The sequence below is a fragment of the Vicugna pacos genome, chromosome 5 (genome assembly GCF_048564905.1).
Source record: "Vicugna pacos chromosome 5, VicPac4, whole genome shotgun sequence".
Taxonomy (NCBI): Eukaryota; Metazoa; Chordata; class Mammalia; order Artiodactyla; family Camelidae; genus Vicugna; species Vicugna pacos.
In genome coordinates, this window is record NC_132991.1 from 35654723 (window position 1) to 35682408 (window position 27686).

The 27686-nt window shown below is 37.3% G+C and overlaps 1 protein-coding gene and 1 long non-coding RNA gene across 7 annotated transcripts in view; one reads left to right on the plus strand and one right to left on the minus strand.

Moving 5' to 3' along the window:
- Window positions 1-27686, minus strand: part of RBMS1 (RNA binding motif single stranded interacting protein 1) — a 203744-nt gene that overhangs the window by 130644 nt on the left and 45414 nt on the right. The gene's annotated exons all lie outside the window — the stretch shown is intronic.
- On the plus strand, window positions 81-27091 carry LOC140696598 (uncharacterized). 2 transcript variants are annotated; one of them, XR_012073094.1, is made up of 6 exons: window positions 81-242; window positions 10593-10719; window positions 23272-23418; window positions 25648-25786; window positions 25990-26054; window positions 26943-27091. It is a non-coding gene; the product is annotated as an uncharacterized lncRNA (long non-coding RNA). The 2 variants fall into 2 exon arrangements; XR_012073095.1 differs by lacking the exon at window positions 25990-26054.

The following is a 27686-nucleotide window of genomic DNA, read 5'->3' on the forward strand; positions in this document are numbered from 1 at the left end:
GAACTTCTGATGTTGTCATGACAATATGACTGATCATGACATCAGCAATTCCTAACTCCAAACTATAAAGAACACTCCCAGCATGCTGACAACATATTAAACAGATCCTCCCAGAACCACCCTCCCTTCACCTCCCAATCTAATATTTGATTTAGTGGCAAATGTGATGATGTTTCAACTAGGATTATTAAATGTTAAAATCCTGTTCAATTCTAAGTTGGAGGAAGCACCAGGAGGAAGAAGTAGGTAACTTCTGAAGACATATTTTAGACCTATAATATATATTGTATTGTATTATATTACATTATATTATGTTATAAAAATGTTACAATTTACAAAATGCTTTATTTTACATCTCATTAAAGTCTCAAGGAAGGAGTCAGGGCAGACACTTTCCATTTTTTTTTTTGAACAGGAGAGAGAACCTCAGGTAAGTTAACCAACTTGATTTAGGTCATGAACCAGAACCTCACGGTTGGAAAGAATTATTAAAAGCTAGTCCCTGTGCCTGGCATATAATAATCACTCAATAAGTATTTCAATAATAGAATGAATGCTACGTCTCTCCTTGGACACCATGACCAGTAAGAAATTCACCCCATCTACCCATATTTAGCCATTTCTGTTAGAAAGTTCTTTGTTAAATGGCCTCCAAATCTCAACCTATTCATTATATTCCTATTCCAGTCCAGAGTCTATGTCTTCTGTAGACTGCATACTGCTTTTCTCTGTATTCTACACTGCCCAGGCCAGTGAGGGTGGAGTCATCTTATTTTGAGCCTTAACAATTTTGTAGGATAGCTTAAACAGTCTGTAAATCTCTGATGAGTTATTTAATCTACTCTCCTACACGTAGTAGGTTTTCTTGGAGGCATGAATGTATGAGGAAAGGTAGCTTCTTTATACACAAAAACACACACACACAACAGAAATGATGATTTGCACCTTCTTTTCAAAAGGACGATTACACAAAATTAGGAAGAGCTGAATGTGGGCTCAGGCCTTATCACACCCATGTACCTAAGTGTGAAGTCTTGTATGTTGTCATCAATAAAACGTCCTGATTTCCCCATCAAAAACAAGAAATGTAGTGATTGAATTTTAAAGAATACGCTTTATAGATTATATTAAACATGGTAAATTTGCATCCTAGTCTTTAGGATCCTAAGAGGGATTGTAATGAATGTTGCATTTTGCATTTGTATATGACTTACTAAGGAAATAGGATTCCACAATCAAATAGTTTCTCTCTTGATCTCTACTATTACTGTCAGAATAAATCTTGTTTTACTCTTTGGGGAAAAGAGAAATGTCCTACAAATCTCTCTTAGATCAGTTTCCTATAAATGTTTGGATATAAATTGTACGTTGTGCAATCTAAGATGCCAATGATTATAATATGCTTGACAATTACTGATGCTAACATTTGAAAAAAATGGACAGCAGTAATTATAGGACGTCGTAAATTATAAGATGCATCCTGATTTCAGTGATGCTAAAATGTGAAAAAAGTTGAGTCTTAGAATTGGCACAGTATGGCACACAGGTGCGTGAACACAGTGCATGCAAGTGTACACACGTGTTTTTTATTCATAGCTTAGGGTCCAGAAATATATTTTTTCAAACACTCAGTTTCAACCTTCCTAAGAACACAGTACTAATAAGTGATTACAAGTAAATGACTCACACACTCAGTTTTTCCAAGATTTGACTGTGTCTTACTAGTGGGCAGTCTCCACGAGTCAGAATGAGAAACTTTACCCCTGTCTCACAAAGAAGCACACTGAGCTGTCGGCTTCCCTCCTCAGCCATCTCCTCACAATCAAATCAGGTTACATCCATAGTGTTTTGGATACACAGTGCATTTACATAGTAAGACAGGTGAAAGGGAGATGAACATAAATCTGTAGATATTTATCAGACTGCTCCACTCCACACTTCTTGTTATTACTGCTTTCAAGCTGTCAGTTATAAACATAATTTGAGAACATTCATCCTGGACTGTTGCTTCTTTATCCACTTTTAAGTCACACAAATGCATGCACACAGATACACACACTCAAAAGATCAGTCATTCAGTGCCGTGCTGGCACACAGCATCAATTCCAACCTATGAGTCTCACAGATTTTTGCAGGGCCCAGAGTGCCAATTCTCAGTCTTCCTAGGACTTTAGATCGGAAAAGTAACTTTTATGTAAATAATCTAAGTCAGGTAAAAAGACATATCTAAAATGGTTATCACAATCCTTAAAATAGATATGAAATTACAAAGTGAATCAAAAGCAATAGTAGCAGGTGAGATGACCTGGTTATAGAAAAAGATGTAAATGGTTCATACGCAGAGCAATGACTATTAGTACTGTTCGTAGTTGATGGTATCTGATATTTCATGGGAGCTGACTAGTCCCCTTGCATTTCCTCCTTCTTCCTTATGCAGCTTTCCTTGTAGTCATTTTATTGCTCACGTGAAGATAAAACCAATATAAAAAAGTGAAACCAACAGGTCAATTTATTAACTGACTCTAGATTGGCCAAACTGAAGACTGAAGATTATCTATGAATTTCATTTATCTATAATATTCCCTTTTTTTATAAGAGAAAATAAAAATTGATTTCATGCTGAAAATTATAGAAATTATTAATACATTAAACCACCCATATATCTTATCCCAAGCCCTTAACTCATGTGTGTCAGGGCCTGGTACACATTAGGCATTCAAATATTGGTTTAATGAATCAATAAACAATATCCTCAAAATGCATGCAAGTCCTACTCAAACTGATATTATTGTTAGCTAAAAGTAAGACAAGCTTATGATTTTGAGATATGCTAATTCAATGACAAATTATAAATTCCAGATTATTAGACAAACTTCTTCAGTATTAAAGAGTATCATTCCATCGTCTGCAATTCAGGATCTCTTGGCTGATTCGAAAATATATTCTATTTAGGGGCTCTTTTAAGAAGTTTCAGAATTCATTTAAGCCATTTACCATAGATATCATTAAGTACATTAAGCTACAAAATATTCCAAATCACTGTAGGATCTTTTCCCCATTTCTGTATGTCTGTATGTCTGCCCCCTTTATTTTTTAAAATCATAATTTAAATTTCTGATAATTACCAAAATTTTAAAAAGTAGATGTACAAACTCTTGTCATTGAAAATCATGTAGATTGTTTCATTCTATCACACAACATTTTAAAAAATTCTATCAGTAATTAAGAATGGGCAAATTGTTCGTAATTGTTGAAGTTGTTCTTTCTACTTTAGTACATGTTTGAATACTTTCACAATCAAAGTATTTTTCGATGACACGGTGTACTAAAAGCCTTGTGAGGTTGATTTTCAGAGGATTCCAGAAACCAAGGCAAATTGATTCTTGGTGCTCCAACATCTAGAAAGTTCACTTTTAAATAACTACTCTATCTGCCCATTTTACCCTTTTTTCCATGAAACTTTCCTAAAAAAAGAAAAAAAATTAAAAGTTGAGATGAGACTACAATCTGAATAGTACAAGGGTGACAGCAAATCCGTTAGAAAATGCACTATTTCTAAATCAGCAGCATCTCTATGCTCTTTACTGACTCTCTTTTCTTTTTCTGTATCTTATCCATTAGTTTCCTCAAACTAGAACTGCTGGAACCTCTTCGGTTTCTTCTCTAGCCAGTCCTTATTTATTCCAAACTGTTGTGTACATTGCTTCCAAAATAATTTGTTATGACCTCTTTGGCCATATCACTGTACTTCCCAAAACTCCCACATCAAGTGCAAATTTCTGAACATCACTCGTAAAGCACTCTACTTTCGAGCTCTGCTCCCCTTTTACCTCTCTTCCAGCTACTATTTGTGTTTTGGCTGCTCATGAACTCACTCTTTTTTGGCTCTGAGTTTTGCCAGGAAACAGCCTCTGTTTTTCCATCAGCCAAACCACATTCATCCCTCCCTCTGTTTACTCTGTTGAAATCACAGCTCATGGTCCACCCCCTCTGAGTTTTTCCTACTCTCATCTATTTTCCAAGACTTCTCGCTATAGTTTCTAAGGACTGTATTTATGCCTAAATCAGGTCAACTTAGTGCCTTTACACTGTAAACTCTTCAACTGATGAAACCATGGCCAAGATTTACCACGCACTCTCTACTATTTACTACATTGAAAGGCATCCTGTGAGAGCTCAGCAAGGACTTACTGACCTGGCTTCACCATAAATCAGTTGTTCTCAGCCTCTTTTCCAGTCCAGCACACCTGAGGAATACCACACACTCCCATCAGTCACTGTGGCTTCCTTCTACACTATTCTGGGTCAGAAATGATAAGGACACACATTCCCATCCTTATCTAAACACTACTGTTAGAAAAAAGGAAGCGGAGAGTAGTTACAGGAACCTAGAAAAAATAAACATTTAACTTCAGCTCTCTCTCTCTATATATATATATAGACAGAGATATCAAAGATGTATCTATATCTATAACTTACATATTATAGAATATAATGCTTTGCTATTAAAAAAAAGAATATTTATAATAAGGTACATACAAAATGACAGCCTCTTGACCTAAGAGGGCCTAAGACTGATTAAATGTTTTCTCAGGTAAGGACGTATTTTATTAAAACCCAAGATGGCACCAAAATGTGTTTGAGAATGACTAAAGCAGCTGGGAATTACTTTCTTCTCATGACACAACTTCCCCTGAAACTCTAGTTGTTGATTCTGTCTTCCCCACACCAAGAGGCATCTGCCTCATCCTTGTCCCTCTTCAATGAAAAACAGTACAGTCCTTGAAATGCGCTTGACCACATTATATCACCTACAAACTGCCACTGCCATTTAGAGTACAGAGCAGTGGACGAAGCATGAGCTTCCAATAAAAACTGCCATGTTTGAAAGACAGTTCTACCACTTAGTAATTTAGCAAACTTCACCTAAATCTGTTCAACTGTAAAAAGGGAAAGGACAACAGTAGCTCCCTTACAGAGTTTTGGGGATAAGCAAATAAGACACTTCTGTTTGTTAAATCACAAAAATCAGTTATCATCATTTATTCACCTTCAACAGAAAGATCATTGCCAATCATTTCACACATAGCTAAGAGATTCTTCTAGGGGATATCATTTCATCTAAAACCCCAACCTTACAGGTAGGTCCTTACACTCCACTTCAAGAAAACTTGCATATTTGCTTTACTTCAATGACTAATACCGTTGCATAGAATCAGGTTCTGAAATTCCCATGCTTCCATCTATTCTGCACTCTTTTATTAATAAAGATAATCGTATTAGACAACATTTTTGAGTGCATCACTTATGCCAGACATTATATTAGTATTTCATAGGCATTGTTCCATTGATCCCCATGTGGCCAGTACTCCCATTCCAGATATGGAAATGCAAGCCTCCCCTTCATTCTCTTTATCCGTCTGTTCCTCTCTTCCATCAGGTCACCACCATCACCAACATCACCAACAGCAACCCCCACCCCCACATTTCACTTACTTCCTAACTGATCTAAACCCCCAAATCAGGCAACCCAAGTTTGTTATTTCTAGTATCCAGTAACCACAGCCCTTTCATCCTGTCTTACAGATGAGCACATTTGACCATGAGACTTTTCTGTTCCTTCTCCTGTGTTGCTGACGACTGCAAATCATAATCATGTTCATTAGCTTCACAAAAAATTCACTTTAAGTTTTGGGCTCATTTTCCTCATTTCCAAGTGGCTCCCTATGCCATCCCCCATAGAATTAATTCCAAACCTTTAATTTTTTTCCCCTGAAATTCTAAGTCTCATTCTTCACTGCCAAATGATAACATAGAGATCATTTGACATTATTTATGTGAACTTCCCTCAGTTTTCTTCTCAAAAGTGTATTTTTTTTTCTTGGCCTCCTTCTCTACCTAGTAATAGAGATGTTCCTAGCTCTTTTCAAGGTGTAGGTTTCCATTTGAATCCTTGATTTCAAATGAATTTCTGTATTATCTATACTGGCTTGCTCCTTCCTTCTTTCCTTCCTTCCTTCCTTTCTCTTTCTTTTTCTTGGGTACTTAATTTTTTTTACTATAAAAGTAATACAGTAATATATTTTCCTTTTAGAAAGAATAGCAGAAGCAATGACTTTTCTCTCCTTTAAACCACCTCGCTCAAGTCTTCTCTATCCTAAAAGAAGGGAAATGCTTCTTAAGCTATTTTATTCTTTCTTTCGTTCATTGTCAAGGTTCTTAAAGACCACTCATAAGTGGATGTTTATACATCTTCTCTTTCTATTCTAGTTACAGACCACTGTAATCTGGCTTCTGACCCCACCACTCAACCACAAGTGCCTCTTGGCCCCCAACCAACATTGATTTAGTTCTGTATCTCACTTTCATGGAATTTTTCATAGATACCTACTCTCTTGGTTGTCCTCCTTTGCCCTCTCTTTTTTTTTTTTCTCTTGCTCTAGATTCTTTTCCATATATGAGTTCACACGTGGCTAGCACTTCAGTGATCACCCTGAACAAAGGAGTCCACATCTAGAGTCAATCTTGGCTTTTCTCTAGGGATCCAGACCCATGGTCCAAACTCCCTTGAGCTTCTGTTTCCCTGGTCAGCATTCACTGCTTCCCCTCAGCCCCCAGCTCTTACCGTCCCCTTACCCCCTCTCTCTGATGTCACCACTGAAATCTACATGTTCCCAACTATGGCCACTTGTACTGTATTTGGTTATATCCATCTATGCATTTCACTGGAATATGTAAGCTTGTTAAGAGCTAATGCCTTGTACACAGTTGCAACCCTATAAATAAAAGTTATTTTAAACTCATTGGTGTAGGGGTCCAAGAAGATGAAGTACTCTTGTTATAAAATTAAAGAGAAAATGTTCCTCATACTCATGGAGCATGTTTATTATCTATTTTGTTTTGTTTTCATGCAGAAAGTCCTCAGAATCTGAGAAGTACTTTTTCTCTAATGAGGGAAAATATTCTTGAATGCCTTTGGGAATGCTGATCGTTTCCAAAGTGCAGGAGGAATGAAAGCCCCATTAACTGGCGACTTTGGATATTCCTGCTCTAACAGCAAAGCTGAGCAGTTCAGTTCTAGACTGCTCTTCAAGTTCTTCTTCAACTCAATTTGTAGATGAAAACTCCTGAACGAAAGACATAATTATACATTTGGGTCTAATTATGTCTGCCTTCTACTCATAAACTGTTATATAAATGGCAGAATCTAGGAAATATTTTACCAAATGAACTTCAGAACCTCTCTTTCATATTAAAAAACAAAACAAAACAAAACAAAAACAGAACAAACAACAACAACCAAAAAAACAAGCAATTGGGAACCCTTTCATGGTGTTTATTTTTATACCCTGAGCAACCAAAAGCTAAAATATGAGCAGCTATTGGAAGACAGGAGACTTAAAAAACAAGCATAAAAGGGGATGGCTGCACTAAGATACTCAGGAATTGATCATCTCTTCACAGACAAATAATTAAGATTAAGATTTGAAGGCCAATAGAAAAGTAGCCTTCAGACCCGCATTAGGTACCTTAATCTAGTGGGACATGATCAAGAAAATGACTGCTTCACTTCTTGGCATCTGAGTTAAATCATCTCACTTCTGGTAGTACGTACAGCTGCTTAAATGGGGCAGCATGAAGTGGGAGATTTTAAAGGCACACCTACCTTTTAATGGGATAGTCCGTACTCTCAGGTTTAAACTCATACCCTTCTCCAGTGCCTGTGTAAACAAATTGTTTCTCACTACTATGGCAGTGAATTCTTTTTAATCCAAAGAGAGATGACCAGGTCTCTTAAAATTCTCAAAATACCTTTTCTCTTCCAGCTGCCTTTTAGTTATTTTACATCTTATTAGCTAAATGTTTGACTGAAAGAGAACAGTAATTCCCTGACAATATTCCTCCTCTATTCATTCAACCAATATTTACAGGGAGCCTACTTTGGTCAAATCGTTAGGTGCTGCTGCACAGAGAGGGAGGCCATGAGGTAGCAGAAGGGCCATGACTAAGCTGAAGTTGGGAGGAGGTAGAAACAATGAGACACAGGAATCATCACTTGTAACAGTGACTCATGGGGCAAGGATTTCCAACAACACTAAGACTCACAGAAGTGGAGGAGTGAGCAGCCAGCAGACAGCAAGAAGCAAAGTAGCTGGACTCAGAAACCAGCTAAACCAAGAGCAACTGGGAGACATAAATGATGGACATTCAAGAGGCAAAATTCAAAACTCCTGCTCTTGCACTTGTGCCTTGAACTGAGAACAGTCTTTCAATTGACCTCGACAAGGCTCACAGCCACTATGGTTCCTGCCTATCTTGAGGCCTGGTAAGGCAGCCTTCCTGGGTTCCTTTGAGGTCTGGTCTCACAATGGAAATTCTGATTCCCTTACATATTCTTAGAACAATCCCACCCCAGTAATTAACACAAACAGTAGTGAGTCTCTATTACTTGCAATCAAATGCATCTTGCCAAACAAATACTAACCCAGTTGTATGAGAAACTGCTTCTTGAAAGTTAGCATTTAGCAACAGCAAGTCATTTCAAGAGGGAAATAATCTGATGTCAGGCAATGTCACTTGCTTATTTAAGTTACTAAATTATTTCCATTTCTTTCAAATCATTTATTATTAACAAAATTGCCCTAATTACACCTACATGATCAGTCAGTACTATATTCATCTTTCTTATCATCCCAATTAAAGTGTTGCCACTTTCTGTATATGAAAAAAACCAAGCCTCTCACATACAATTTGAACTGTCTCAAATTCTTTAAAAGGAATGAGAAGATATAGGCTCCTCTCCCCACAAACAGAAACAAAAACAAAAAAACTCACATACAAATTAGACTTAAAATGTGTTTCATGTTTACCTATTTTAATGTCTCTAAAATAAAATAAACTATCATTTATTATATGAGATGATGTTTTTGTTGCAAATTCTTCTAAAAAGTATACATATGATATATTGTCTAAGTTTTAGAGATTCTATTTTGGTTTTAAGTGTATATGTTTTAAATCAAAGGAAGCTTTTTTTTTTTGCCTATTAGAAACCAACAGATTTTTGATAAGACAGTCTTAATGGTTGTATTATATTTTAGGAATGAGCACTTCCTGTCCAGATTTGTGCTGCTGCCTCATTGCTAGTGACTCTTAAACAACCTAGGGTCACACTGGCCTCTCTTTAATTAGTATCTTACTGGAGGGAGGGGAGCATGTCAAGAAGGAAAGAATGCATGAAGACATTATAAACAGAGGTCTTCAAGGCAACTTAGAGATTTGGTCAAGAAATGAAAAAAGCCTAGCTTCTACTTTGTTACCAAAGTAAAGCAGGAAATGGTTTTGATTCCTACAAATGGAGAAGGCTGGAATTTTTATGTATGTTTATTTGTTAATTCTGGCTTAATGTGTTAGACTTTATCTTTATTTCAATTTGATAGCCTTGACTGAAAACTATGCGTTCACTGTTTAGATAGCAAAAGAGTAATCCATAAAGAAAACAACTGATTCAGTAAAAAACTTTTCCATCTAAAGCCCAATTCCATTAAGGTTTAGCAATATCCAATGCATACTGATACAACATTTCTCTCTTTAAAATAAAGAAGTACAACATTTAGGAGAGTAAAACTCAGTAACAACTACCTAAAAGATGTTTTTAAAATAGATATTAAATAGGTAAAACTGTACTAATCTTATGAGACCAGGAACAAAAATTCTACTTAAATTAGGTTCACTACAGTAAATGAATGAATGAATGAAATGAAAATGAAAATGGATTTAAAAAAAAAATGCCTGAAACTCAAGACTGACACAACTTTAAAAGAAGAAGCCGAAATATATAGAAACATATGTAGGTATATATATCTATATATGTATATAAGTATGTGTAGATAGATAAAGATATAGATTCCATATAAATATATTTCCACAAGGGTTACTTTTTCAAAATACCAAGTAGTAAAATTCTTGAAAATTAAGACGGTTTTGTGTATAAATAAGCAATGCTTTTAGATTATTGAATCTTCAGTTAGAAGCACTGGCACTGATTAACGGTTTCTGTTGGGTACTATTTACAAGAAATCACCTCAGCAGGGTACCCACGTCCAGTTTCATAATCACATAGTACACCAGCCCCGCAGGATTACGTTCCGGGCAAGTTCGCATGTTAAGTTGAATTTCATTCTCTTCAGGAAGTGACTTTTACTCACGATTGAATACAGCTGTTAGTACAGACCACTGTTCCAAAAACACTTCTATGAGAACTGGAAGAAAACACCATTTTAAGAACTGCAAATTCACCTTCATTATTCCAAATTCATGCAACTAAATGGGTGGGAATTCTATGGTCTCTGTTTATTAGCTAAATTAGGTTTATATAAATATTCAAAAGAAAACAGGCAGGGTGGTTTTTAAAAGATGTCTGTAAGACTTCCCAAGCACTTTTGTAGCCTATATATTTTTAATGATCAGATGACCAGTTTGTTTACAACAGATTTAGTGCCTCGTTTTTTTGTTTCAAACATCAATGTTATCCTAACACTTAATTTTTTCTTAAATTTCACTCTCTCATACAACTTGGTTTTCTTGCTTTATAGTCACAGAAATAAAGTCTGGCAAATCAAGTGGGGCCTCAACAGAGGAAATGCTGCCAGCTAAAAACACCGGATGTAATCAAGACCACAAGAGACACATACTCGGTTATACACGTCGAACTGAAAAGAGGTACTGGAGGGAAACAAAGTAGAAATTTTCATTGGATGGTTTCTTTTCATAAAGTCTTACTAGTTCATGGTTTACTCCCAAACAAAAAAATATCCTGGGATTATTTTCATAATCCTAGGTTCTACTTTCTGGAAATTAAAAAGGAGGGGAAAAAAAAACCCTCTCTCTGGATTCTTCCCTACCATCCCTGGCATCCTGCTACCTTTGTGGGAAGGAAGAGAGGGATGCGGGCTGCAGCCTGCCAGACGAGACAAGGCAGCCTAGTAACTTGGATCAGCTTCGGCCAAGAGTTGAGAAAACAGCATTTTGTAAGAATGTCTTTTCTGACAGCATCACAGAAAATGTCCTTTCTTAAACAATCGGAATAAATCTGCCTGTAAGTGGACAGATAACAGACTAAATTAATGAGCACTATTAACTCTCTTTGGTGGTGGGGTGGGGATAGGAAAGCATCATTTACAAATTCCGCCGTAGCTGTTTTTCTATTCCCACCCTTTGACGTGATGCTTCCTTTTGTACAATGATGGTGATAGCTATGATGAATATTGTTTCTCCACTGGCTATGAAAAACCAAATTTAAACTTTTTTTTTTTTACAGAGGACAGCATCGGGCTTTGGCACCTCTATTTTTATTTTTATTTTTTTATTTTTGGTTTGGGTATTAGTGCTTTCCAAATGTCACATTTCAATAGCTACCTATTGATCTCTTTCTAAAGCTTTTTGCAATGACATACGTTTATCTGCCCCCAAAATAATTCTTCAGACAAAAACTAAAATTCCAATTTATTTTTCAGTCAAGGATCAAGCTGTTTTAGTCGTCAAAATATAATCATTTTCACTTAGGACCTTGATTGATGGGAACAGTTCACAGTTTTTATACTTTAAAAGTTAACAGGAAGTCTCCTTTCAATTTTTCTTTTCATGTAATTGATCACTACTGTTTCTTAGGAAGATGAATATTTCTCACATGAGATAAAAGGATCTACCCTAACTCACACGGGAGAAAACACACATCTCAGTAAGAACCAGTCGTTTTTGAAACACTGTTCTGCTATACGTGTCAGCCATCTTACTATTTCAAGCAAGCTCTCTGAAAAACAAAAAAAGAAAGAAAACCTGTTGCCACTAGAGGGAGTTCAAAATTTCCTCTGTATCAATAAAAGTGTAGAGTGCATTTAACTTCTGAAACAATAAAAAGTACAAATATAGTATATTTCTTTGTTATTCAAAAATAAAGCTAAATCAGGAATTAGGTTTTTAGGGAATACATTTTCCCCTTCAACTAGAGTAACCACTGTGAATATATTTGATGGTTATTATGCACAGGACACATATTAAAAATGACTTGAAATTTTTAATCTCTGGAAATAGTGTAGGTCAAGAGTTTGCTTCTAATTACTTATTCACTGAGAGTGGAATCTTTATAATCTATCAAGCTTTCTCTAATAATCATGGGTAGAATGTTCCCAAGATGCCTGCCACAATCCCTCCCAGTCTGCATATGCTTTCCCAGTGTGAGTTTGCCCTCCTTGGTCAAGATGTGGAACCTATTTTTCTGCCCATTGAATGTGGGATGGCCCTATGATAGACGAATCAAAAGTACTGCTGAGTAACTTGCTGGTTTAGGTCTTAAGAAGCCTTCGGCCAAAAAGCCATGTAAAGAAGTCTGGACTGGTCTGCCATCCAGGTCTCCAGCCCACATGGAGAGAGGTCCTGCAGAATGGTAAGCTAGGTGGAGGGGAACAGAGGCACTCCAGCCAAGAGCTGGACAACTGTGAGGGAAGCTGGGTGCACTTATCTTAGATATTCTATCCACAGCTGAGCGCCCAAATGCATGCCACTGCCAGAGTGACCCAAAGTCACATGAAGCCACCCAGCTGATCCCAACCAACCTACGGAATGGTGCAAAATAACAAATCAGTTTTAAATCTGAGGTGGTTTGTTTCTCAGTAATGGATAACTGAAATAATAATACCAGTAAATACATTTTTAAGGTGCTCTATAGTTTTTAAAAGCCCTTTCACATCCATAAGCCCCTGCAGCCCTACCATGCAGTAGGAAACTGGGTCAGAAGTTAAACACCCCATCCAAGAGTTGACTGGGCTTAAAAGTAAATAGAGTTTACATTTAAAAGAGAGATATGTTTCTCATTAGAAAGTACTGTATCTCTGTTTTTCTATTTTGTATCTAGTATAGAGTGATCATCAAACAATCAAGGCAATGACTACAAACTACTCTTCCCAGTGCTTCTTTTTAGTACAAACTAATTAATCTAAACAATTCTTTTTTCATTTCTACTAGTCCTAAGGATTCAAAAACCAAAAAATAACCTTTCTGGATCTGTGCCTCTTTATTTATGCACATCTCTGGTTTTGTTTTGATGTTTAAGAAACGTTAATCATTTAAAGGTTTTACGCACAAAGCACTGGCATCTTCATGCAATATAATAAACTCGATTTTTAAATTTGAGAACATCCTTTAAAAATTCTTGCCTTCCGTAGTGATCGTGTTGTAATGTATAGAAATACGGAATCACTATGTTGTGCACCTGGAACTAATGTAGTGCTGTAGGTCACTTATACCCCCTCTCACCCAAAGTTCTTGCCTTCCTTATTCTCATTGCATTCCCAAATTTTGCAGCTCTCCTATCTGTCTGAGTTTCAGTTCAACAAAATAATGATTGGGACCTTAGCCCCAAATCCTTTGCATTTTGATGCCTCCTCCCATCCTTTCCTCCTTCCAAGCTTTCAACGAGATTGCTTATGATTGATATGGACACACAGCTCCAGAAAGAAAGAAACTATTGGGATCCTTCCCTTTGATGGCTAAGTGTTCTGAGGGGGCAGGGGATGGTAGCAGAAGGTTTCAAAATTCAAGAATGGCCTAATTCACCTAGACAGTAGTCCAATAATAAATTGGGAGGAAGATGATTGCTAGAAAGCAGTTTTTCAGAATAAACTGAGTGGCCCATGTCCAAGATAGAATAATATTCAAATTTCGAAAGCCTTATATCCAGACTAGTAGTTCTTCAACCTACTGGTCAGTTTCTTTTCTGAGGAGGCATCCCATTATCTTTTGGTAGAGAGGTTCCAATGACCTGTATTAGTCATACCACTCCCTCTTTTCTCCCAACAGTCATGGTGCAAATGAGAACAATGAGTGCAAATCTAAGTTCCAGAAAGTAGAAGCTGGAGGCTTCTAAGATTTAACTGAATAAATAACTAGATTAAGCATCTTCTCCTTTATATTGTTCAATGGCAACTTCTTGATTTTAGGGTAGAGAACCCAATCCTTCACACATGGCTCACAAACCCTTGCAAGACTGATGCCCATCTACTCCTCTGGCACAACCTTGTACCATCTCTTCCTCACCCTCTAAGTTCCAGGTATTCTGGTCATTCAGCTCTTCATATCTGCAAGGCAACCTATCCAGCAACGTGCTTTACACATGCTGTTCCCTCTGCATGGAATGCTCTTCTCCTACCTCTGCCTGGTCAACTCCTGCTTATCCTTCAAATCTCAGCTTACACCACACATATCACTTCTACCAGAAAATCCTCCCTCTTATCCCCAAGAAGAGGCTAGGTCTTCCTGTCACATAGCCTTACACAGACACACTGTACATCTCCTTCTCTGGATCCTCAAGTTGCCATTTAAATTATTACTTAATGTCCATCCTCTGATGAGAGATCCTTGAGAGAAGAGGTCATTTCTATTTTGTTCATTGTTTTTTCACCAGTGTCATACGATGTAGAAGTACTATGTACTTCTCAATACTATGTATTGAATATGAATCTGTCATATTTAATGAACTTAAAAATATCTATGTATAAGCATATATTATGTTATTTTATGTTACCTATTATATTGTATTATAGGTGCTTCTGAAGGTACAAAGAAGAAATTGACTATTTCAATAAGAGACATGCACAAATGACCAAGCGGCAAAGCAGAACCTGATCAGTAATATAGTAGAGATCTAAACAATACACAGTAGGAGATCAGAGAGGAGATTGATTCAAATGGTGACTACAGAAAACTGAAGGGGCTTGAAAGAATGGGCAAGGTTTACACAAGTACATTCTTCTGGCCCACAAGAAACAGTAAAGTTCACAAGTGTTTGTCATCCCCTCACTTTTCTTTCTTCACTCTTCCTTTACACCTGGTGTCTTGAATTCCTTCTCAACTCTAGGAAATAAGAAATGGTGGTTTCATAGGACACCGGCAATGATTAACTCAAAGAAATGTCATGTGAATGATAAACTGTTAGATCTATGTGTAAAGACTGAGTTAACCCCTTGTAACAACCACCACCTACATCTGTGGAGGAATTCAGATTAGGAACTGCAAACCAAACCCAGACTTCTGCTAAATCCAGACATACAGAATGCAAGATGCTTGGGAGTGAGGAGAGAGTGTGCAAGCCACGCAAGTAGCCTGCATGTTTCCAAGGAGCCAAAGCTTTGGGCAAAGGTAGGCTTGCTGCAACACTGCAGGGAAATCTTTGTGACATGTCGATGTGTCATGACACAGTGATTGGAAAACAGTGATGACAAGCATTTCATTTAATGGCTTGGAATTCTGGACAGATATGCCACATAGCCTGCCCAACTACCTAGAACAAAGCCGACTGACACCTGCGCCATCACCCTCCTTGCCCAATCCTCAAGCAATTCACATCATGTAGGAAGTTCAATGAGATGAGCTATGAACTACTCTTCCCTCCTGAGGTTCGTGGCTCCTTGCTCACTGGCTGAATCTCCTGGGTGAGTACCTATTCTCACCTAGGAAAGGTAGGAAAATATGCTTAAAACAAGTCTGTTCACAGAACTCAAGCTTCCAGCAACAAACTTTATTTTTAGTGTCACAATGAAAATTACTGAAATTTAGTCCATGTAGCAAACATAAACATTAAGGTATAATTTTGTTGCCTGGCTTTCCATAAATTACATCAATGTTAAGGTGAAAAACAGGCTTCCTTTATTGAAGACCCATTTGGTAAGGATACTGCTGACACCATCGTGTCTGGTTCTGATCCAAAGAAATGTGGCTTGGCTTTGAAGACTGTTCTTTTACACTGTGTCTCCACAGAGCTATCTTAAAGCCTTTTTAACAACTGTTCATCATAAGTGAATTTTAATTCCCAAATTTCAACAAGAAGCACTATAATTTAAAAGGAGTCTGGAATATCTAGGAACATGCCTGTGCCACTGAGCTGTACCTCTGAAGCACAGGATTGTGCAATCCTCGTTTACTTTGGGTTATGTGATAAGGACTCAACTCCTAATCATTTTAATCGCATATTTTTTATGACCTCTTTGTTTAAAGTCAATATTTTAATTGGTGTATATCAAGATCCGAACATATCTTGGATTAGGAATTTTGTTTAAACTGAGAAAAGGGCACATATTACTTCCAATGACCTAGATATGAGCATAGTGGTCTAATTTTCACTGAGTAGAGAAGTTTGTAAGAAGATGAAAATTTTTAAAGTAATGAAACAAGCCAGAGAGAGAAAGAAAAATACCATATGGTATCACTTATATTTCAAACAAACAAACAAAAAAAGACACAAATGAACTTACTTATAAAACAGAAAGACTCACAGACGTAGAAAACAAACTTATGATACCAGAGGGAGAGGATATGGGAAGGAATAAATCGGGAGTTTGAGATTTGCAGCTACTAACTACTATATATAAAATAGGTAAATAACAAGGTCCTACTATATATATAGCACAGGGAACTATATTCAGTATCTTATACTAACCTACAATGAAAAAGAATATAAAAGGAATATATATATATAGATCTATATATCTATATCTATATCTATATATATCTATATCTATATCTATATCTATATATATATCTGAGTCACTATGCCGTACACGAGAAATTAATACATTATAAACTGAGTATACTTCAATTTGAAAAAAACTTTAAAAATAAAAGTAATGAAACAATACTCAGTAGGAAAGTGTAGTCACTAGCTCATGGGAAGTGTTTAGCTAGTACATGATTCTAGTCCATTTAAAAACTAAATATAGCCACCTCTACAACCACTGCTTTGGGCAATACATATAAATTAAATTCAAGGATATTTCTAAAATCTTACTCTAGTCAATAGTTTTAGCCCATCCAGTTACCAACTCTTTCACTGACACTACTACAACACAGACACATCAGACATGAGTTTGATCTGTTTTTCCCCATTGCTTACCTGAAACAAACAAGCTTGAAAGAGTGAGCCTTTGAGGGAAAGAGCAAGAAGAAAACACAGCAACAAATGAGTTAGAAAACAGTCTATAATAGTGCCCTCCACTGGAATCTTCTGTTAGGTGAAATTGTTCCACATGTGCTGTCCAATATGGTGGCTAGTGAGCTCTTGAAATATGGCTAAGTGTTGACTGAGGAAATTAATTTTTATTTTAATTAACCTAAATTGAAATCGAAACAGTCACACATAGTAAGTGGCTACAGTATTTGATAGCACAGGTCTATCATTTACTGAATCCCAGAAAAATGAATAAGGAAACTGTACAGGCCGACGTCAGCGATACCACGGATTGAGCTCCAGACCACCACAATAAAGTGAGTATTATAGTGCATATAAAAGTTATGTTTACACTAGACAGTAGCCTATTAAGTATACAATAGCATTCTGTCTAAAAAAATGTACATACCTTAATTTTTAAAAGCTTTATTGCTAAAAAATGCTAATCATCATCTGAACCTTCAAAGAGTCATAATCTTTTTGCTGGTGGAGGTCTTAATGGTTGCTGATCAGGGTGGTGGCTGCTGAAGATTGGGGTGGTTGTACTAATTTCTCAAAATAAGACAACAATGAAGTTTGCCACATCAATTGACTCTTCCTTTCACGAATGATTTCTCTGCAGCCTGCAATGCTGTTTGATAGCATTTTACCCAGAGTAGAACTTCTTTCAAAATGGAAGTCAATCCTTTCAAACTCTGCTGCTTTATCAACTAAGTTTATGTAAGAATCTAAATCCTTTGTTGTCATTTCAACAATCTTCACTGCACCTTCACAAGAAGTAGATTCCATCTCAACAAACCACTTTATTTGCTCATTCATAAGAAACAATTCCTCATCCATTAAAGTTTTATCATGAGATTGCAGCAAATCAGTCACATCTTCAGATTCGAATACTCCTCCTGGTTTTCTTGCTACTTCCACTACCTCTGCAGTTACTTCCCATTAAGGTCTTGAACCATACCACCCTCTCCCCACCAAGTCATCCATGAAGGTTGGAATCAACTTCTTCCAAAGTTCTGTTAATATTGATATTTTGACCTCTTCCCATTAATCACAAATTTTCTTAATGACATCTAGAATGCATTTCTTACCTAATAAGACATAAAAGTCAAAATTGCTCCTTAATCCATGGGATGCAGAATGGATGTTGTGTTAGTGTGCATGAAAACAATATGAATCTCATTGTACATTGCCATCAGAGCTCTTGGGGGACTAGGGACATTGTCAATGAGTAGTACTATTTTGAAAAGAGCTTTTTTTTTTTTTTGTCTGATCAGTAGGTCTCAACAGAGGACTTAAAACATTCAGTAGACCATGCTGTAAACAGATGTGCTGTCATGCAGGCTTTGTTGTTCCACTTACAGAGCACAGGCAGAGTAGACTGAGCATAATTCTTATTCTAGGCTTTTCAAAATGGTAAATGAGCACTGGCTTCAACTTCAAGTTACCAGTTGGATTAGCCCCTAACAAGAGGGTCAGCCTGTCCTTTGAGACTTTAACGCTAGGCATTGACTTCTCCTCTCTAGCTATGAAAGTCCTAGATGTCATCTTATTCCAATAGAAGACTGTGTTGTGTACATTGAAAATCTGTTCAGTGTAGCCACCTTCATTAATGGCCTTAGCTAGATCTTCTGGATAATTTACTGCAACATCTACATCAGCCCTTGCTCCTTCATTTTGCACTTTCACGATATGGAAATGGCTTATTTCCTTCAAGCTCATGAACCAACCTCTGCCAGCTTCAAAACCCTCCTTCAGCAGCTTCCTCACCTCCCTCGGCCTTCATAGAATTGAAGAGAGTTAGGGTCTGGCTCTGCATTAGTCTTTGGCTCAAGGGAATTTTGTGGCTGGTTTGATCTTCTATCCAGACCACTCAAACTTTCACTATATCAGCAATAAGGTTGTCTGCTTACTTATCATTCACGTGTTCACTGAAGTAGCACTTTTAATTTCCTTCCAGAACTTTTCCTTTGCATTCACAACTTGGATAACTGTTTGGCATAAGAGGCCTAGTTTTTGCCTGATCTTGGCTTCTGACATGCCTTCCTCACTAAGCTTAATCATTGCCAGTTTTTGATTTAATATGAGAGACATGTGACATTTTCTTTCACTTGAACATGTGGAGGTCATTGTAGGATGATTAACTGGCCTAATTTCAAAATTGTTTTATCTCAGGGAATAAGGAGGCCCAAGGAGAGGGAGAGAAACAGGGAAACAGCTGGTTGGTGGAGCAGTCAGAACACACACATGATTAATTTTGCCATCTTATTCGGACATGGTTCACGGTGCCCCAAAACAATTACAATAGTAACATGAAAGATTACACATCACAGATTACCATAACAAACATAAGAATAATGAAAAACTTTGAAATGTTGCAAAAATTACCAAAATGTGACACACAGACATGAAGTGAGCAAAATGCTGTTGGAAAATTGGCTTGTTCAATGCAGGGCTGCCACAAACCTTCAATTTGTAAAAAAAAAAAAAAAAAAAAAAAAAAACGATTTCTGCAAAGTGCCATAAAATCAAGTGCAAGAAAATGACATATGTCTATATACCATCAGTTAAGTGTGGCAACCATTTTATGGCCAGAAGAAATTTAGAATTATTTTTATCTGAAGATTCTCTGAGGATCTTTTTCAAATCCTTATTAAATTGATCATGGAAAGGATCTTTAATCATAAATAAGTAAAAGTACTGTAAAGAAAGGGCAGAAATGACAGAATGTCAGGACAGAAAGGACAAGCCCAACCCTGAGTCCTGTACTTAATGTTCTGCCATGTTATTCAGCTTTTACAAGGAATTAAACATTTAAAGGGACTGGTATCCTAGCCAGGGCAGTTCAGCTTGACTCAAACTTTCTACAAAACCAGGAGAGTCAAGCTGAACAGAACAGAAAGGGTCTTGCTAACTCCTCTGGAAATTACTGGGATTACCTTAAGCTATTTCTGTGCCTTAACTAGATACTACCTACGAATACTCTCAAATGGGACTTGAACCCCTTGGGGAATATATATATATATATATATATATATATATATATATATTTTTTAATTGAGTTCTTTCTCACTTTTTGGTGTCCCAACACTTCTTTTACCACCAGTGATTAGACCTCATGTATGGCCCTGAATGCTTTTATTCATTTAAATCTCACACTCTCTGAGGTAGAGGGAGCAGAAATTATTCTCTTCATTCCATAGTTTAAGAAAAGCCTTAAAATTAAGTGACTTTTCAAAGGCGACCAGAACATCAATCTCCTCATTCTTATTCCATGGCTCTTTCTCCAGAATACTTAATACACAGTAATCATGCATTATACCTTATTGTCTAATAAGCAGAATGCAATAAGAATGGTAGATTTTTATATTCACCCAGCCATCAACCAGTCTTTATGTCACGGGGATTTTTAGATTAGAATTCCAGCTATAGTTTTTCTTCTAAAAAAGGCACTTATTTTCAAGATCATCTGTGGCTGTGAGAAAATGGACATATACCACTCCTCCAGGAAGTAGGAGGGAAAACGAGAAGAGTTATATGGTCACTTGGAGTATGGGAAATCTAGAATTATTTTCAGATCTGGACTAATTTGATCTCCTTTGCCCAAATTTCTTAAGAATCAGGAATGCATTCATTACGGTATCCCAAGGTTTTAGTTACAGTGTGTAAATAAATATTCTATCACATAGTCAAGTTATTACTTAATAAGCATTGATAAATTGAGAGGCATGTGAGGTGGAAGAGTACTTTTGATCAACATTATTGGATTTATAAAGTCATTGTTATGAAACAGTCAATCAAGAAAGGGTTCATAGTCTTCACTGTAGCAGTCCACCTTACTGGAACAAATAAAATTGGCGATTTTTCTAAAATTGTCCCTTCTATTTAAGTTACTTAGGTAAATAACTGTGACAGATAATCTCCAAACAGCCACCATCAGTTCCTTTCATATCTGTACTCAAGTACCTCTCCACCCATCAAGAGGTGCAATCTCTCTTGCTTCTTGAATCTGGGCTGGTGTGTAACTTGCTTTGACCAACAGAATGTGGTGGAACTGATGCTGTTCTTGGCAGCCTCCACCTTTCCTCTTGGAAGCCAGCCACCATGTAAGTCCAACTATCTTGAGACTACTGTCCTATGAGAAAGGACAAGCTACCAATGCAGAGAACAAAGAGTAAGAGCAAAGCCAGAGGCACTAGCTACTAAAAGTAAAGCCTTCACAAACTTCAAGCCCATCTAAGCCACCAACCGAGTGAACAAATTCCCAGCTGAATACAGACCAGTGCCCCTCGTCAGCTGACAGTATTCACAGCAGCCACCTTTGTCCAAATTCCTGTGCCACAGAATCATGAGAAAAAATCAATTACTGTTGTTTTAAAATACGCAGTTTGGGGTTGACTTACGATGCTATCTATTCTACACTTTATGACCAAACTTGCTTCTTCTGCTTTTTATTCTGAATAAAAGCAATAACTTGGAACTGTTATGAATCATTTTCACCAAAGCTTAAATATGGCTGAATGCAAATATCTCTACCATGGAATTATTGCCATGGAAAAGGCTCACCCAAACAGAAAGCTCATCCTCGGGGTTTCTTGCCACATTGGTCTCACTCTTATTACCAACCACCAAATAAAACGAAAGTAAAATAAAAAGGGAGCTAACAGAGTAATGGGTTCCTGGAAAACTATAGCATACATTTTACACTGTTCCGAAAGAACGTGGTTAGCAAAAGAATCCTCAGCTGAAGGCCTTTAAACTGAAATTTGAAGGGTGATGAAGAAAAATAGCCAGATTAACTGACATCGTGCAGCCAGGCTGTCCATCTCTGAAGTACATCCTAGCCTCGCACCCCTGCCCCCACTCTCTTTCTTGCCTTTTCTTTTTCTACCATGAATATTTAATTCAATGATGGGATAAGAACTTTAAATCATTACAAAACGTAAGTAGATAAGTGCTAAGTTTGCACATTAATCTTGTTTGATTGTGGAGAAGACTGCTTCGTTTCCCTACAATGAAATAATGCTGGGAAAGTATTTTTAACAGACAAAATATGAATGATATGGAAAAAATACTGAATAGCTAGAGAAGTCTAAAATGTTAAAAGGGACACTCTCCAAGGTAAAACCTGCTATAGGGTTCCCAATCCACTTAGACTGAACCCTGAGTGATGTTAAAGGGGAAAAATACTGTACATAAAAATAGAACAGCACACTGGCAACTACGATCCTAAAGGCAAGCATCCCAGGCCTTCAGGGTCCCTTAGTGACACCTGATTTCAGTCCACCACTGCCACCTCCTTAGTTCTGTGTCTAGTCTGTGGCTCCCACCTGAGCCCTCTTACATGTACTCAGAGGGAGAGACAGGTGCAAGGCAGAGGCTGGTCTCATTTCTCTTGCAGTTGCTTCCAATTTAGCATGATTAGCAAGAATGGTATATAATCCACAATAAAGTGATACATAATCCATAAAGCAAAGTCTACCTAATGCCTCAGTCAATTTGAAAAATTGCTGGTTCTGTCAGAAATGCCAGCACTCCAATCCAGTACTCACTACACAGAATCTTTATCTTTCTATCAGTATATGCAGTTGTAACTGATGTTGAGATATGACCAATTCTGTGGCTGACAAAGGAATCTTGCAATATCTATAACCACATGAACAAAGGCAGTCCAGAAATACTATGCTTCCTTCTGGGTCAACCTCCCAAGTATTTGACGGAAATTGTCTCACAACATTTTTGCATCTTTAGGTAACATAGGAAATATTCAAACTGTGGGAGCTACAGGTATGAAGGAACAGTCCACATCACATATAATACACGTCTCTGTCACTTAGGAAAAATCAGAGGCACTGATTATTAAGGAACTTAAGACATGCTTCCCAGTTTTTCTAAAACAAAGTTCCAATTATAGCCATGTTAGATACTGCCCCATTTAAGGGATTAAGGATAAATTTCTCTCCAACAGTATTCAAGAGCCTGTCTCCAAATATGCAGGAGAATCACCCTGTTCACACCACTTTTACTCCTGTGATCACCTGAGATTTTTGACAGGACCTGGACAAGAAATAAGAAATGCCTTAGGGTCTTGGTGTTCTTACCACTGCAGGAAGGGAAGAAGTCACTTTGATGCTGATGCCCTCTCTGACTTCCCATCGGGTCTTTTTGGCTTTTCAGCAGCATTCAAAGCATTCAGAAGTCAAGAACACTCTTTGAGATCATTTTAAGGGACTCCGTAGGGGAATCAAGTTATATAAAATCCATTGTTTATGCAGATGAAAGGCAATCTTTGGAGGATCAATGCTTTCCGGTAACTGGGAACATAAAGGAATTCTTCTCCAACAAGAAGGCTGACCAGACAGATCCAGCCTCCTCCCTGAGATGGAACCCAACATTCCTGGCCTCAAGAAACCGGCTCTAAGGTACAATTCTGACACCTAAAACCAATCTGGCATCCCTGACTTTACGGTGCTTCCACCTCAGCTCCATGTTCGACATAGACTAACTGGTCTTCCATCAGTAAAATCCCAAGCCGAGGAACATCAGAAGTATCCCTGGAAGGATCCCATGCACCACCTTCCCCTCAAGGTGTAGCATGTGAGTCACCATCTTTACTGCGAGCCAAGCCCCCTTCCCCGCCCCTCCTCCTCCTCACCAAAATCTGTTCACTCTAAAATGGCCTCTTAAGCGATGTCCCTAAGGTCTGCAGCTAAGAAGCTGCACTTCCCATTTCCACTTCCTTAGTAGGTTCTTGACTCCAGGTCCTTCTCTCTAATGTTCCGTTGATGGATTCTGATATCACAGACACATTTGCACACTTTGGAGGCAGCCAGTTTCTTCTTCTTCTTCCAAGAAATCTCACATGTAATATTCCCTCACATTCTCTAGGCTCCCATCTTGAATTATTCACCAGTATGCAATCATTTTGACAGAGGATGGCAGATTATTCTTATTTTTTTAATAAAATTGAGATATAATCCACAGATCTTAAGTATTTAGTTCATGAGTTCTAACGACTGTATATACCACTCAATCACCACTCAAAACAAGACACAGGGCATTCCCATCCCAAAGAGCATTCTATCAGGCCCCGTTTCTGTCAACCTTCCTCTCTATCCACTATCTAAAGTCTATGACCGTAGATTAGTTTTACCTGTATTTGGATTTCATATAAGTGAAATATTAAAATAAGGCCTTTTTTGCAACAGGTTTCCTTCATTCAGCATGTTTTTGAGATTCTTCAGTGTTATTGCTTAAATCAGTAGTTTGTTCTCTTTTATTGCTGAGTAATGTTCCATTACAAAGGAATTAATTACAAAGGAATTTGTTTATCCACTCTCCATGGACATTTGGATTGTTTCTAGTGTTTGGCTTTATGAATAAGGCTGCTATAAACATTCTTATGCAATTCTTTTTGTAGAAATATTTTTATTTCTCATTGGTAAATACCTAGGAGTGGAACTGCTAGGTCATATGATGTCTGTTTAACATGATAAGAAGCTGTCCAGCAGTTCTCCGATGTGGTTAGACCAGATTATACTCCCACCCCAGACTGAGAATTCCAGGTGCTCCACATCCTCCCCATCATTTGGCATTGGTACTCTTTTATTCCAGCTATTCTAGTGGATGTTAAAAGGCATCCCACTGTGGCTATAATTTGCATTTCTCTGATGTCTAACAATGTTGATCATCTTTTTTGAGCTTACTGGCCATTCATAAATTTTAATTTGTACAGTGCTTATTCAAGCCTTTCATTGGGTTATCTGTTTCTTATAGATTTGTAAAAAAATTCTCTGTATTCTGGATTTGAGTCTATTGTCAGATATATGTGCTGTGAATATTTTCCCAGGTGGCATTTATCTATTCATTTTCTTTAAGGTATATTTTGGTATACCTTAATTTTGATGATGTTTAGCTAATCAATTTTTAAGTTTATGATGTGCTTCTTGTGTGATATCCAAGAAATCTTGGCCTACTCTGAGGACACAAAGACACCCTCCCATGTCTTCCAGAAGATTTATGGTTCTGAGTTTACATTTGGGTCTATGATCCAGTTCAAATGAATTCTATAGTATAGAGATAGGTGTCAAAGTTCTTTTTGTCCCCACAAATGGACAGTTTCTTGATACCGTATTTGCTCACAGTTTGGGAAATAGCTGCATCCCAGTACATATGAAAAATAATTTTTAATACCTTAATCTGTATGTAAGGTGTACACGCCCACACCATGCTGGTTTTATTTTCTACTGCATTCAGCATTCTAGCAGAAATGGCCATCCTAACCTGGAACGTGTTACAAAGACAGATCACTTAAACTGCACATCCTACAGCAACTAGAGATGGCACTACAGAAATATTTCACTTTTTTTTTTTAAAGCAGAAGCTCAGATATAAAAAGACTCTTAGGTTTCTAATTTTAGTGAAAGTCTTGTAATTTGACTCCTAAGTCCAACTGTTAGAATGAAACGTTTATAAGTGTAAAATACCCCTGACGTGTTCAGGTACTCAAAATGGGAGAGAGAGGGAAGCAACAGGCCCAACGCCTGCAACATGGACTCAGAAGGCAGGAAAAGAGAAGCGCTTGCTAGCACGAGGCTAAGAGAACTCATGGGCATTGTCTTTCTTGCTTTTTCTTCTTCCTTTTTTTAAAGTCTGCCTGCCAAATAGAGATGACTGATGCTGACAGAAAACATAGCTCCTCCTCTAGACTGAGAGCAAGCAAGGAAGGATTGGAGACATCTGATGGCATGTGTTGCAAGTCTTCAAAAATAATTTATCACTTGAGAATCAGTTAAGTGTACTTTCTCTACCCCTTTAATTCAATTCAAATTCCAGTCACTGTTCCATTTAACACAGGAAATAGAATACTGGCCAATGAATGAGGCAACCATACCTTAACCTAGAGAACTCGTGGTTAGTTGTCAACTATTTTCTACTTAGCTTTCCAAGACACTAACTAAATGAGGATGTCTTTGACCCCAAACTCCCTATAGGCAGAGTCCAAAGTCTACTGAATTTCTTACTATGGATGAAGTATCTTGATTACCAGAGCAGTAAGGTATACAACCATGTATTCTATTTTTCATTGTATGAGTAGGAAAGTGAGTGTGTGTGTGTGTGTGTGTGTGTAAAAAGATTAAGTGGTAAAATAGGAAAAGTAAAGAATTCTTTTTCTATCACTAGGCAAGTTACTCTGCCCTTGCTATTTGATAGAATGTGTACAATGTCATACTGAAATCCTTAGGTTATAGACAGAGAAGGTCCCGAATCTGTTTGGAGAGCAGACATTCTCTAGCACTAGCAGAGGGGACAGGATGGGGAGAAGGGGAGTGACCAGATCAACACTGAGGGGAATAACTTCTTTTTGAGAATTTTATAAAATGAAGTACACTCTAGTCTCTTATAGTTAAGTCTCTATCCAATTTCAGAGGGAAAATTTTTAGGGCATGCTCTGAATTTCCAGTGCCAGTAGTCATTTGAGATGGAAACGTGAATACTTGGAGAATATATATATAACATCACAAAAGTCTTAGTTTAGCTGAGGCATAAACACCTACTTAGAAAATTTAATAATAGTAACTAACATTTATTGAATGCTTAATATACGCCATGCACTAAGTACTTTGCATGTTTTAACTCATTTATTCAACATGATAAAGCCATGAAATCATACTAACCTTCTTCTCAGTTTATACAAAACTGAGAAACAGAGAGGGTAAGTAACTTCCCCCATGTCACATTCAAACTCAAGCAGTGTGACTCCAGAGCCCACCGCCTAGATGCTACGGACTGAACTATGTTTCCCCAAAATTCTTCTGTTGGAGCCCTAATTCCCAATGTGACTGTATTTGGAGATAGAACTTTTAGGAAGAAATTAAGGTTAACTGAGGTTATAAAGGTAGGATCCTAATCCTACAGGACTGGTGTCTTCTTTCTCCATGCCAAGTGAGCACTGAGGATTGACCAGGAGTGCACACTGCAAGAAGGCAGTTGTCTGCAAGTCAAGAAAAGAGAATCCAACCATGCGAGCATCCTGACCTCAGACTTGCAGACTCCAAGAACTGTGAGAAAATAAACTTCTGTTTTTTTAAGCTACCCAGTCTATGGTATTTTGTTACAGCCATCTATGTAGACTAAAACACTATGGAAATCATCGTCCCAGAAGTTAACAAATAAGGGGGAAAATCAAAAAGAATACAAGATTTAATTTTCGCTTCACCTATGATTTCTTCTCATACTAGTTAACTTGCCCCTCTTTCACAGGGTACTAAAAGCATGAGAAGCTGCAATCTTATTGGATTTTATCACAATAAATATTCATACATTTTTAAAATACATGCATCAATACAGGCAGGTTAAGACATGTTTGCTACATTGATCTTTGCAAAAGAAACATAAAAGCTTCTGATCAATATAAATGTAAAAGTTTTGGGTCAGATTTTTAGCATAACTAGATTTTCAGGCAATAGCTCTGGGAGTAAAATGGAATAAGAATGAAGACTGTTACACTGCTGTTACAGTGTTTCTGATTTATTAAAAATAATCACAGAGCATTACTAGTAATGCCAAATCTCTAGCATTCTGAGCTAGTGAAAGGAATTATCAGTGTCTAAAAGGTCTTTGTCAACTCTAACATCTATAAACATTTAAGTGGTATTGAGCAGATTCCATAATCTGATCTGCTTTTAAC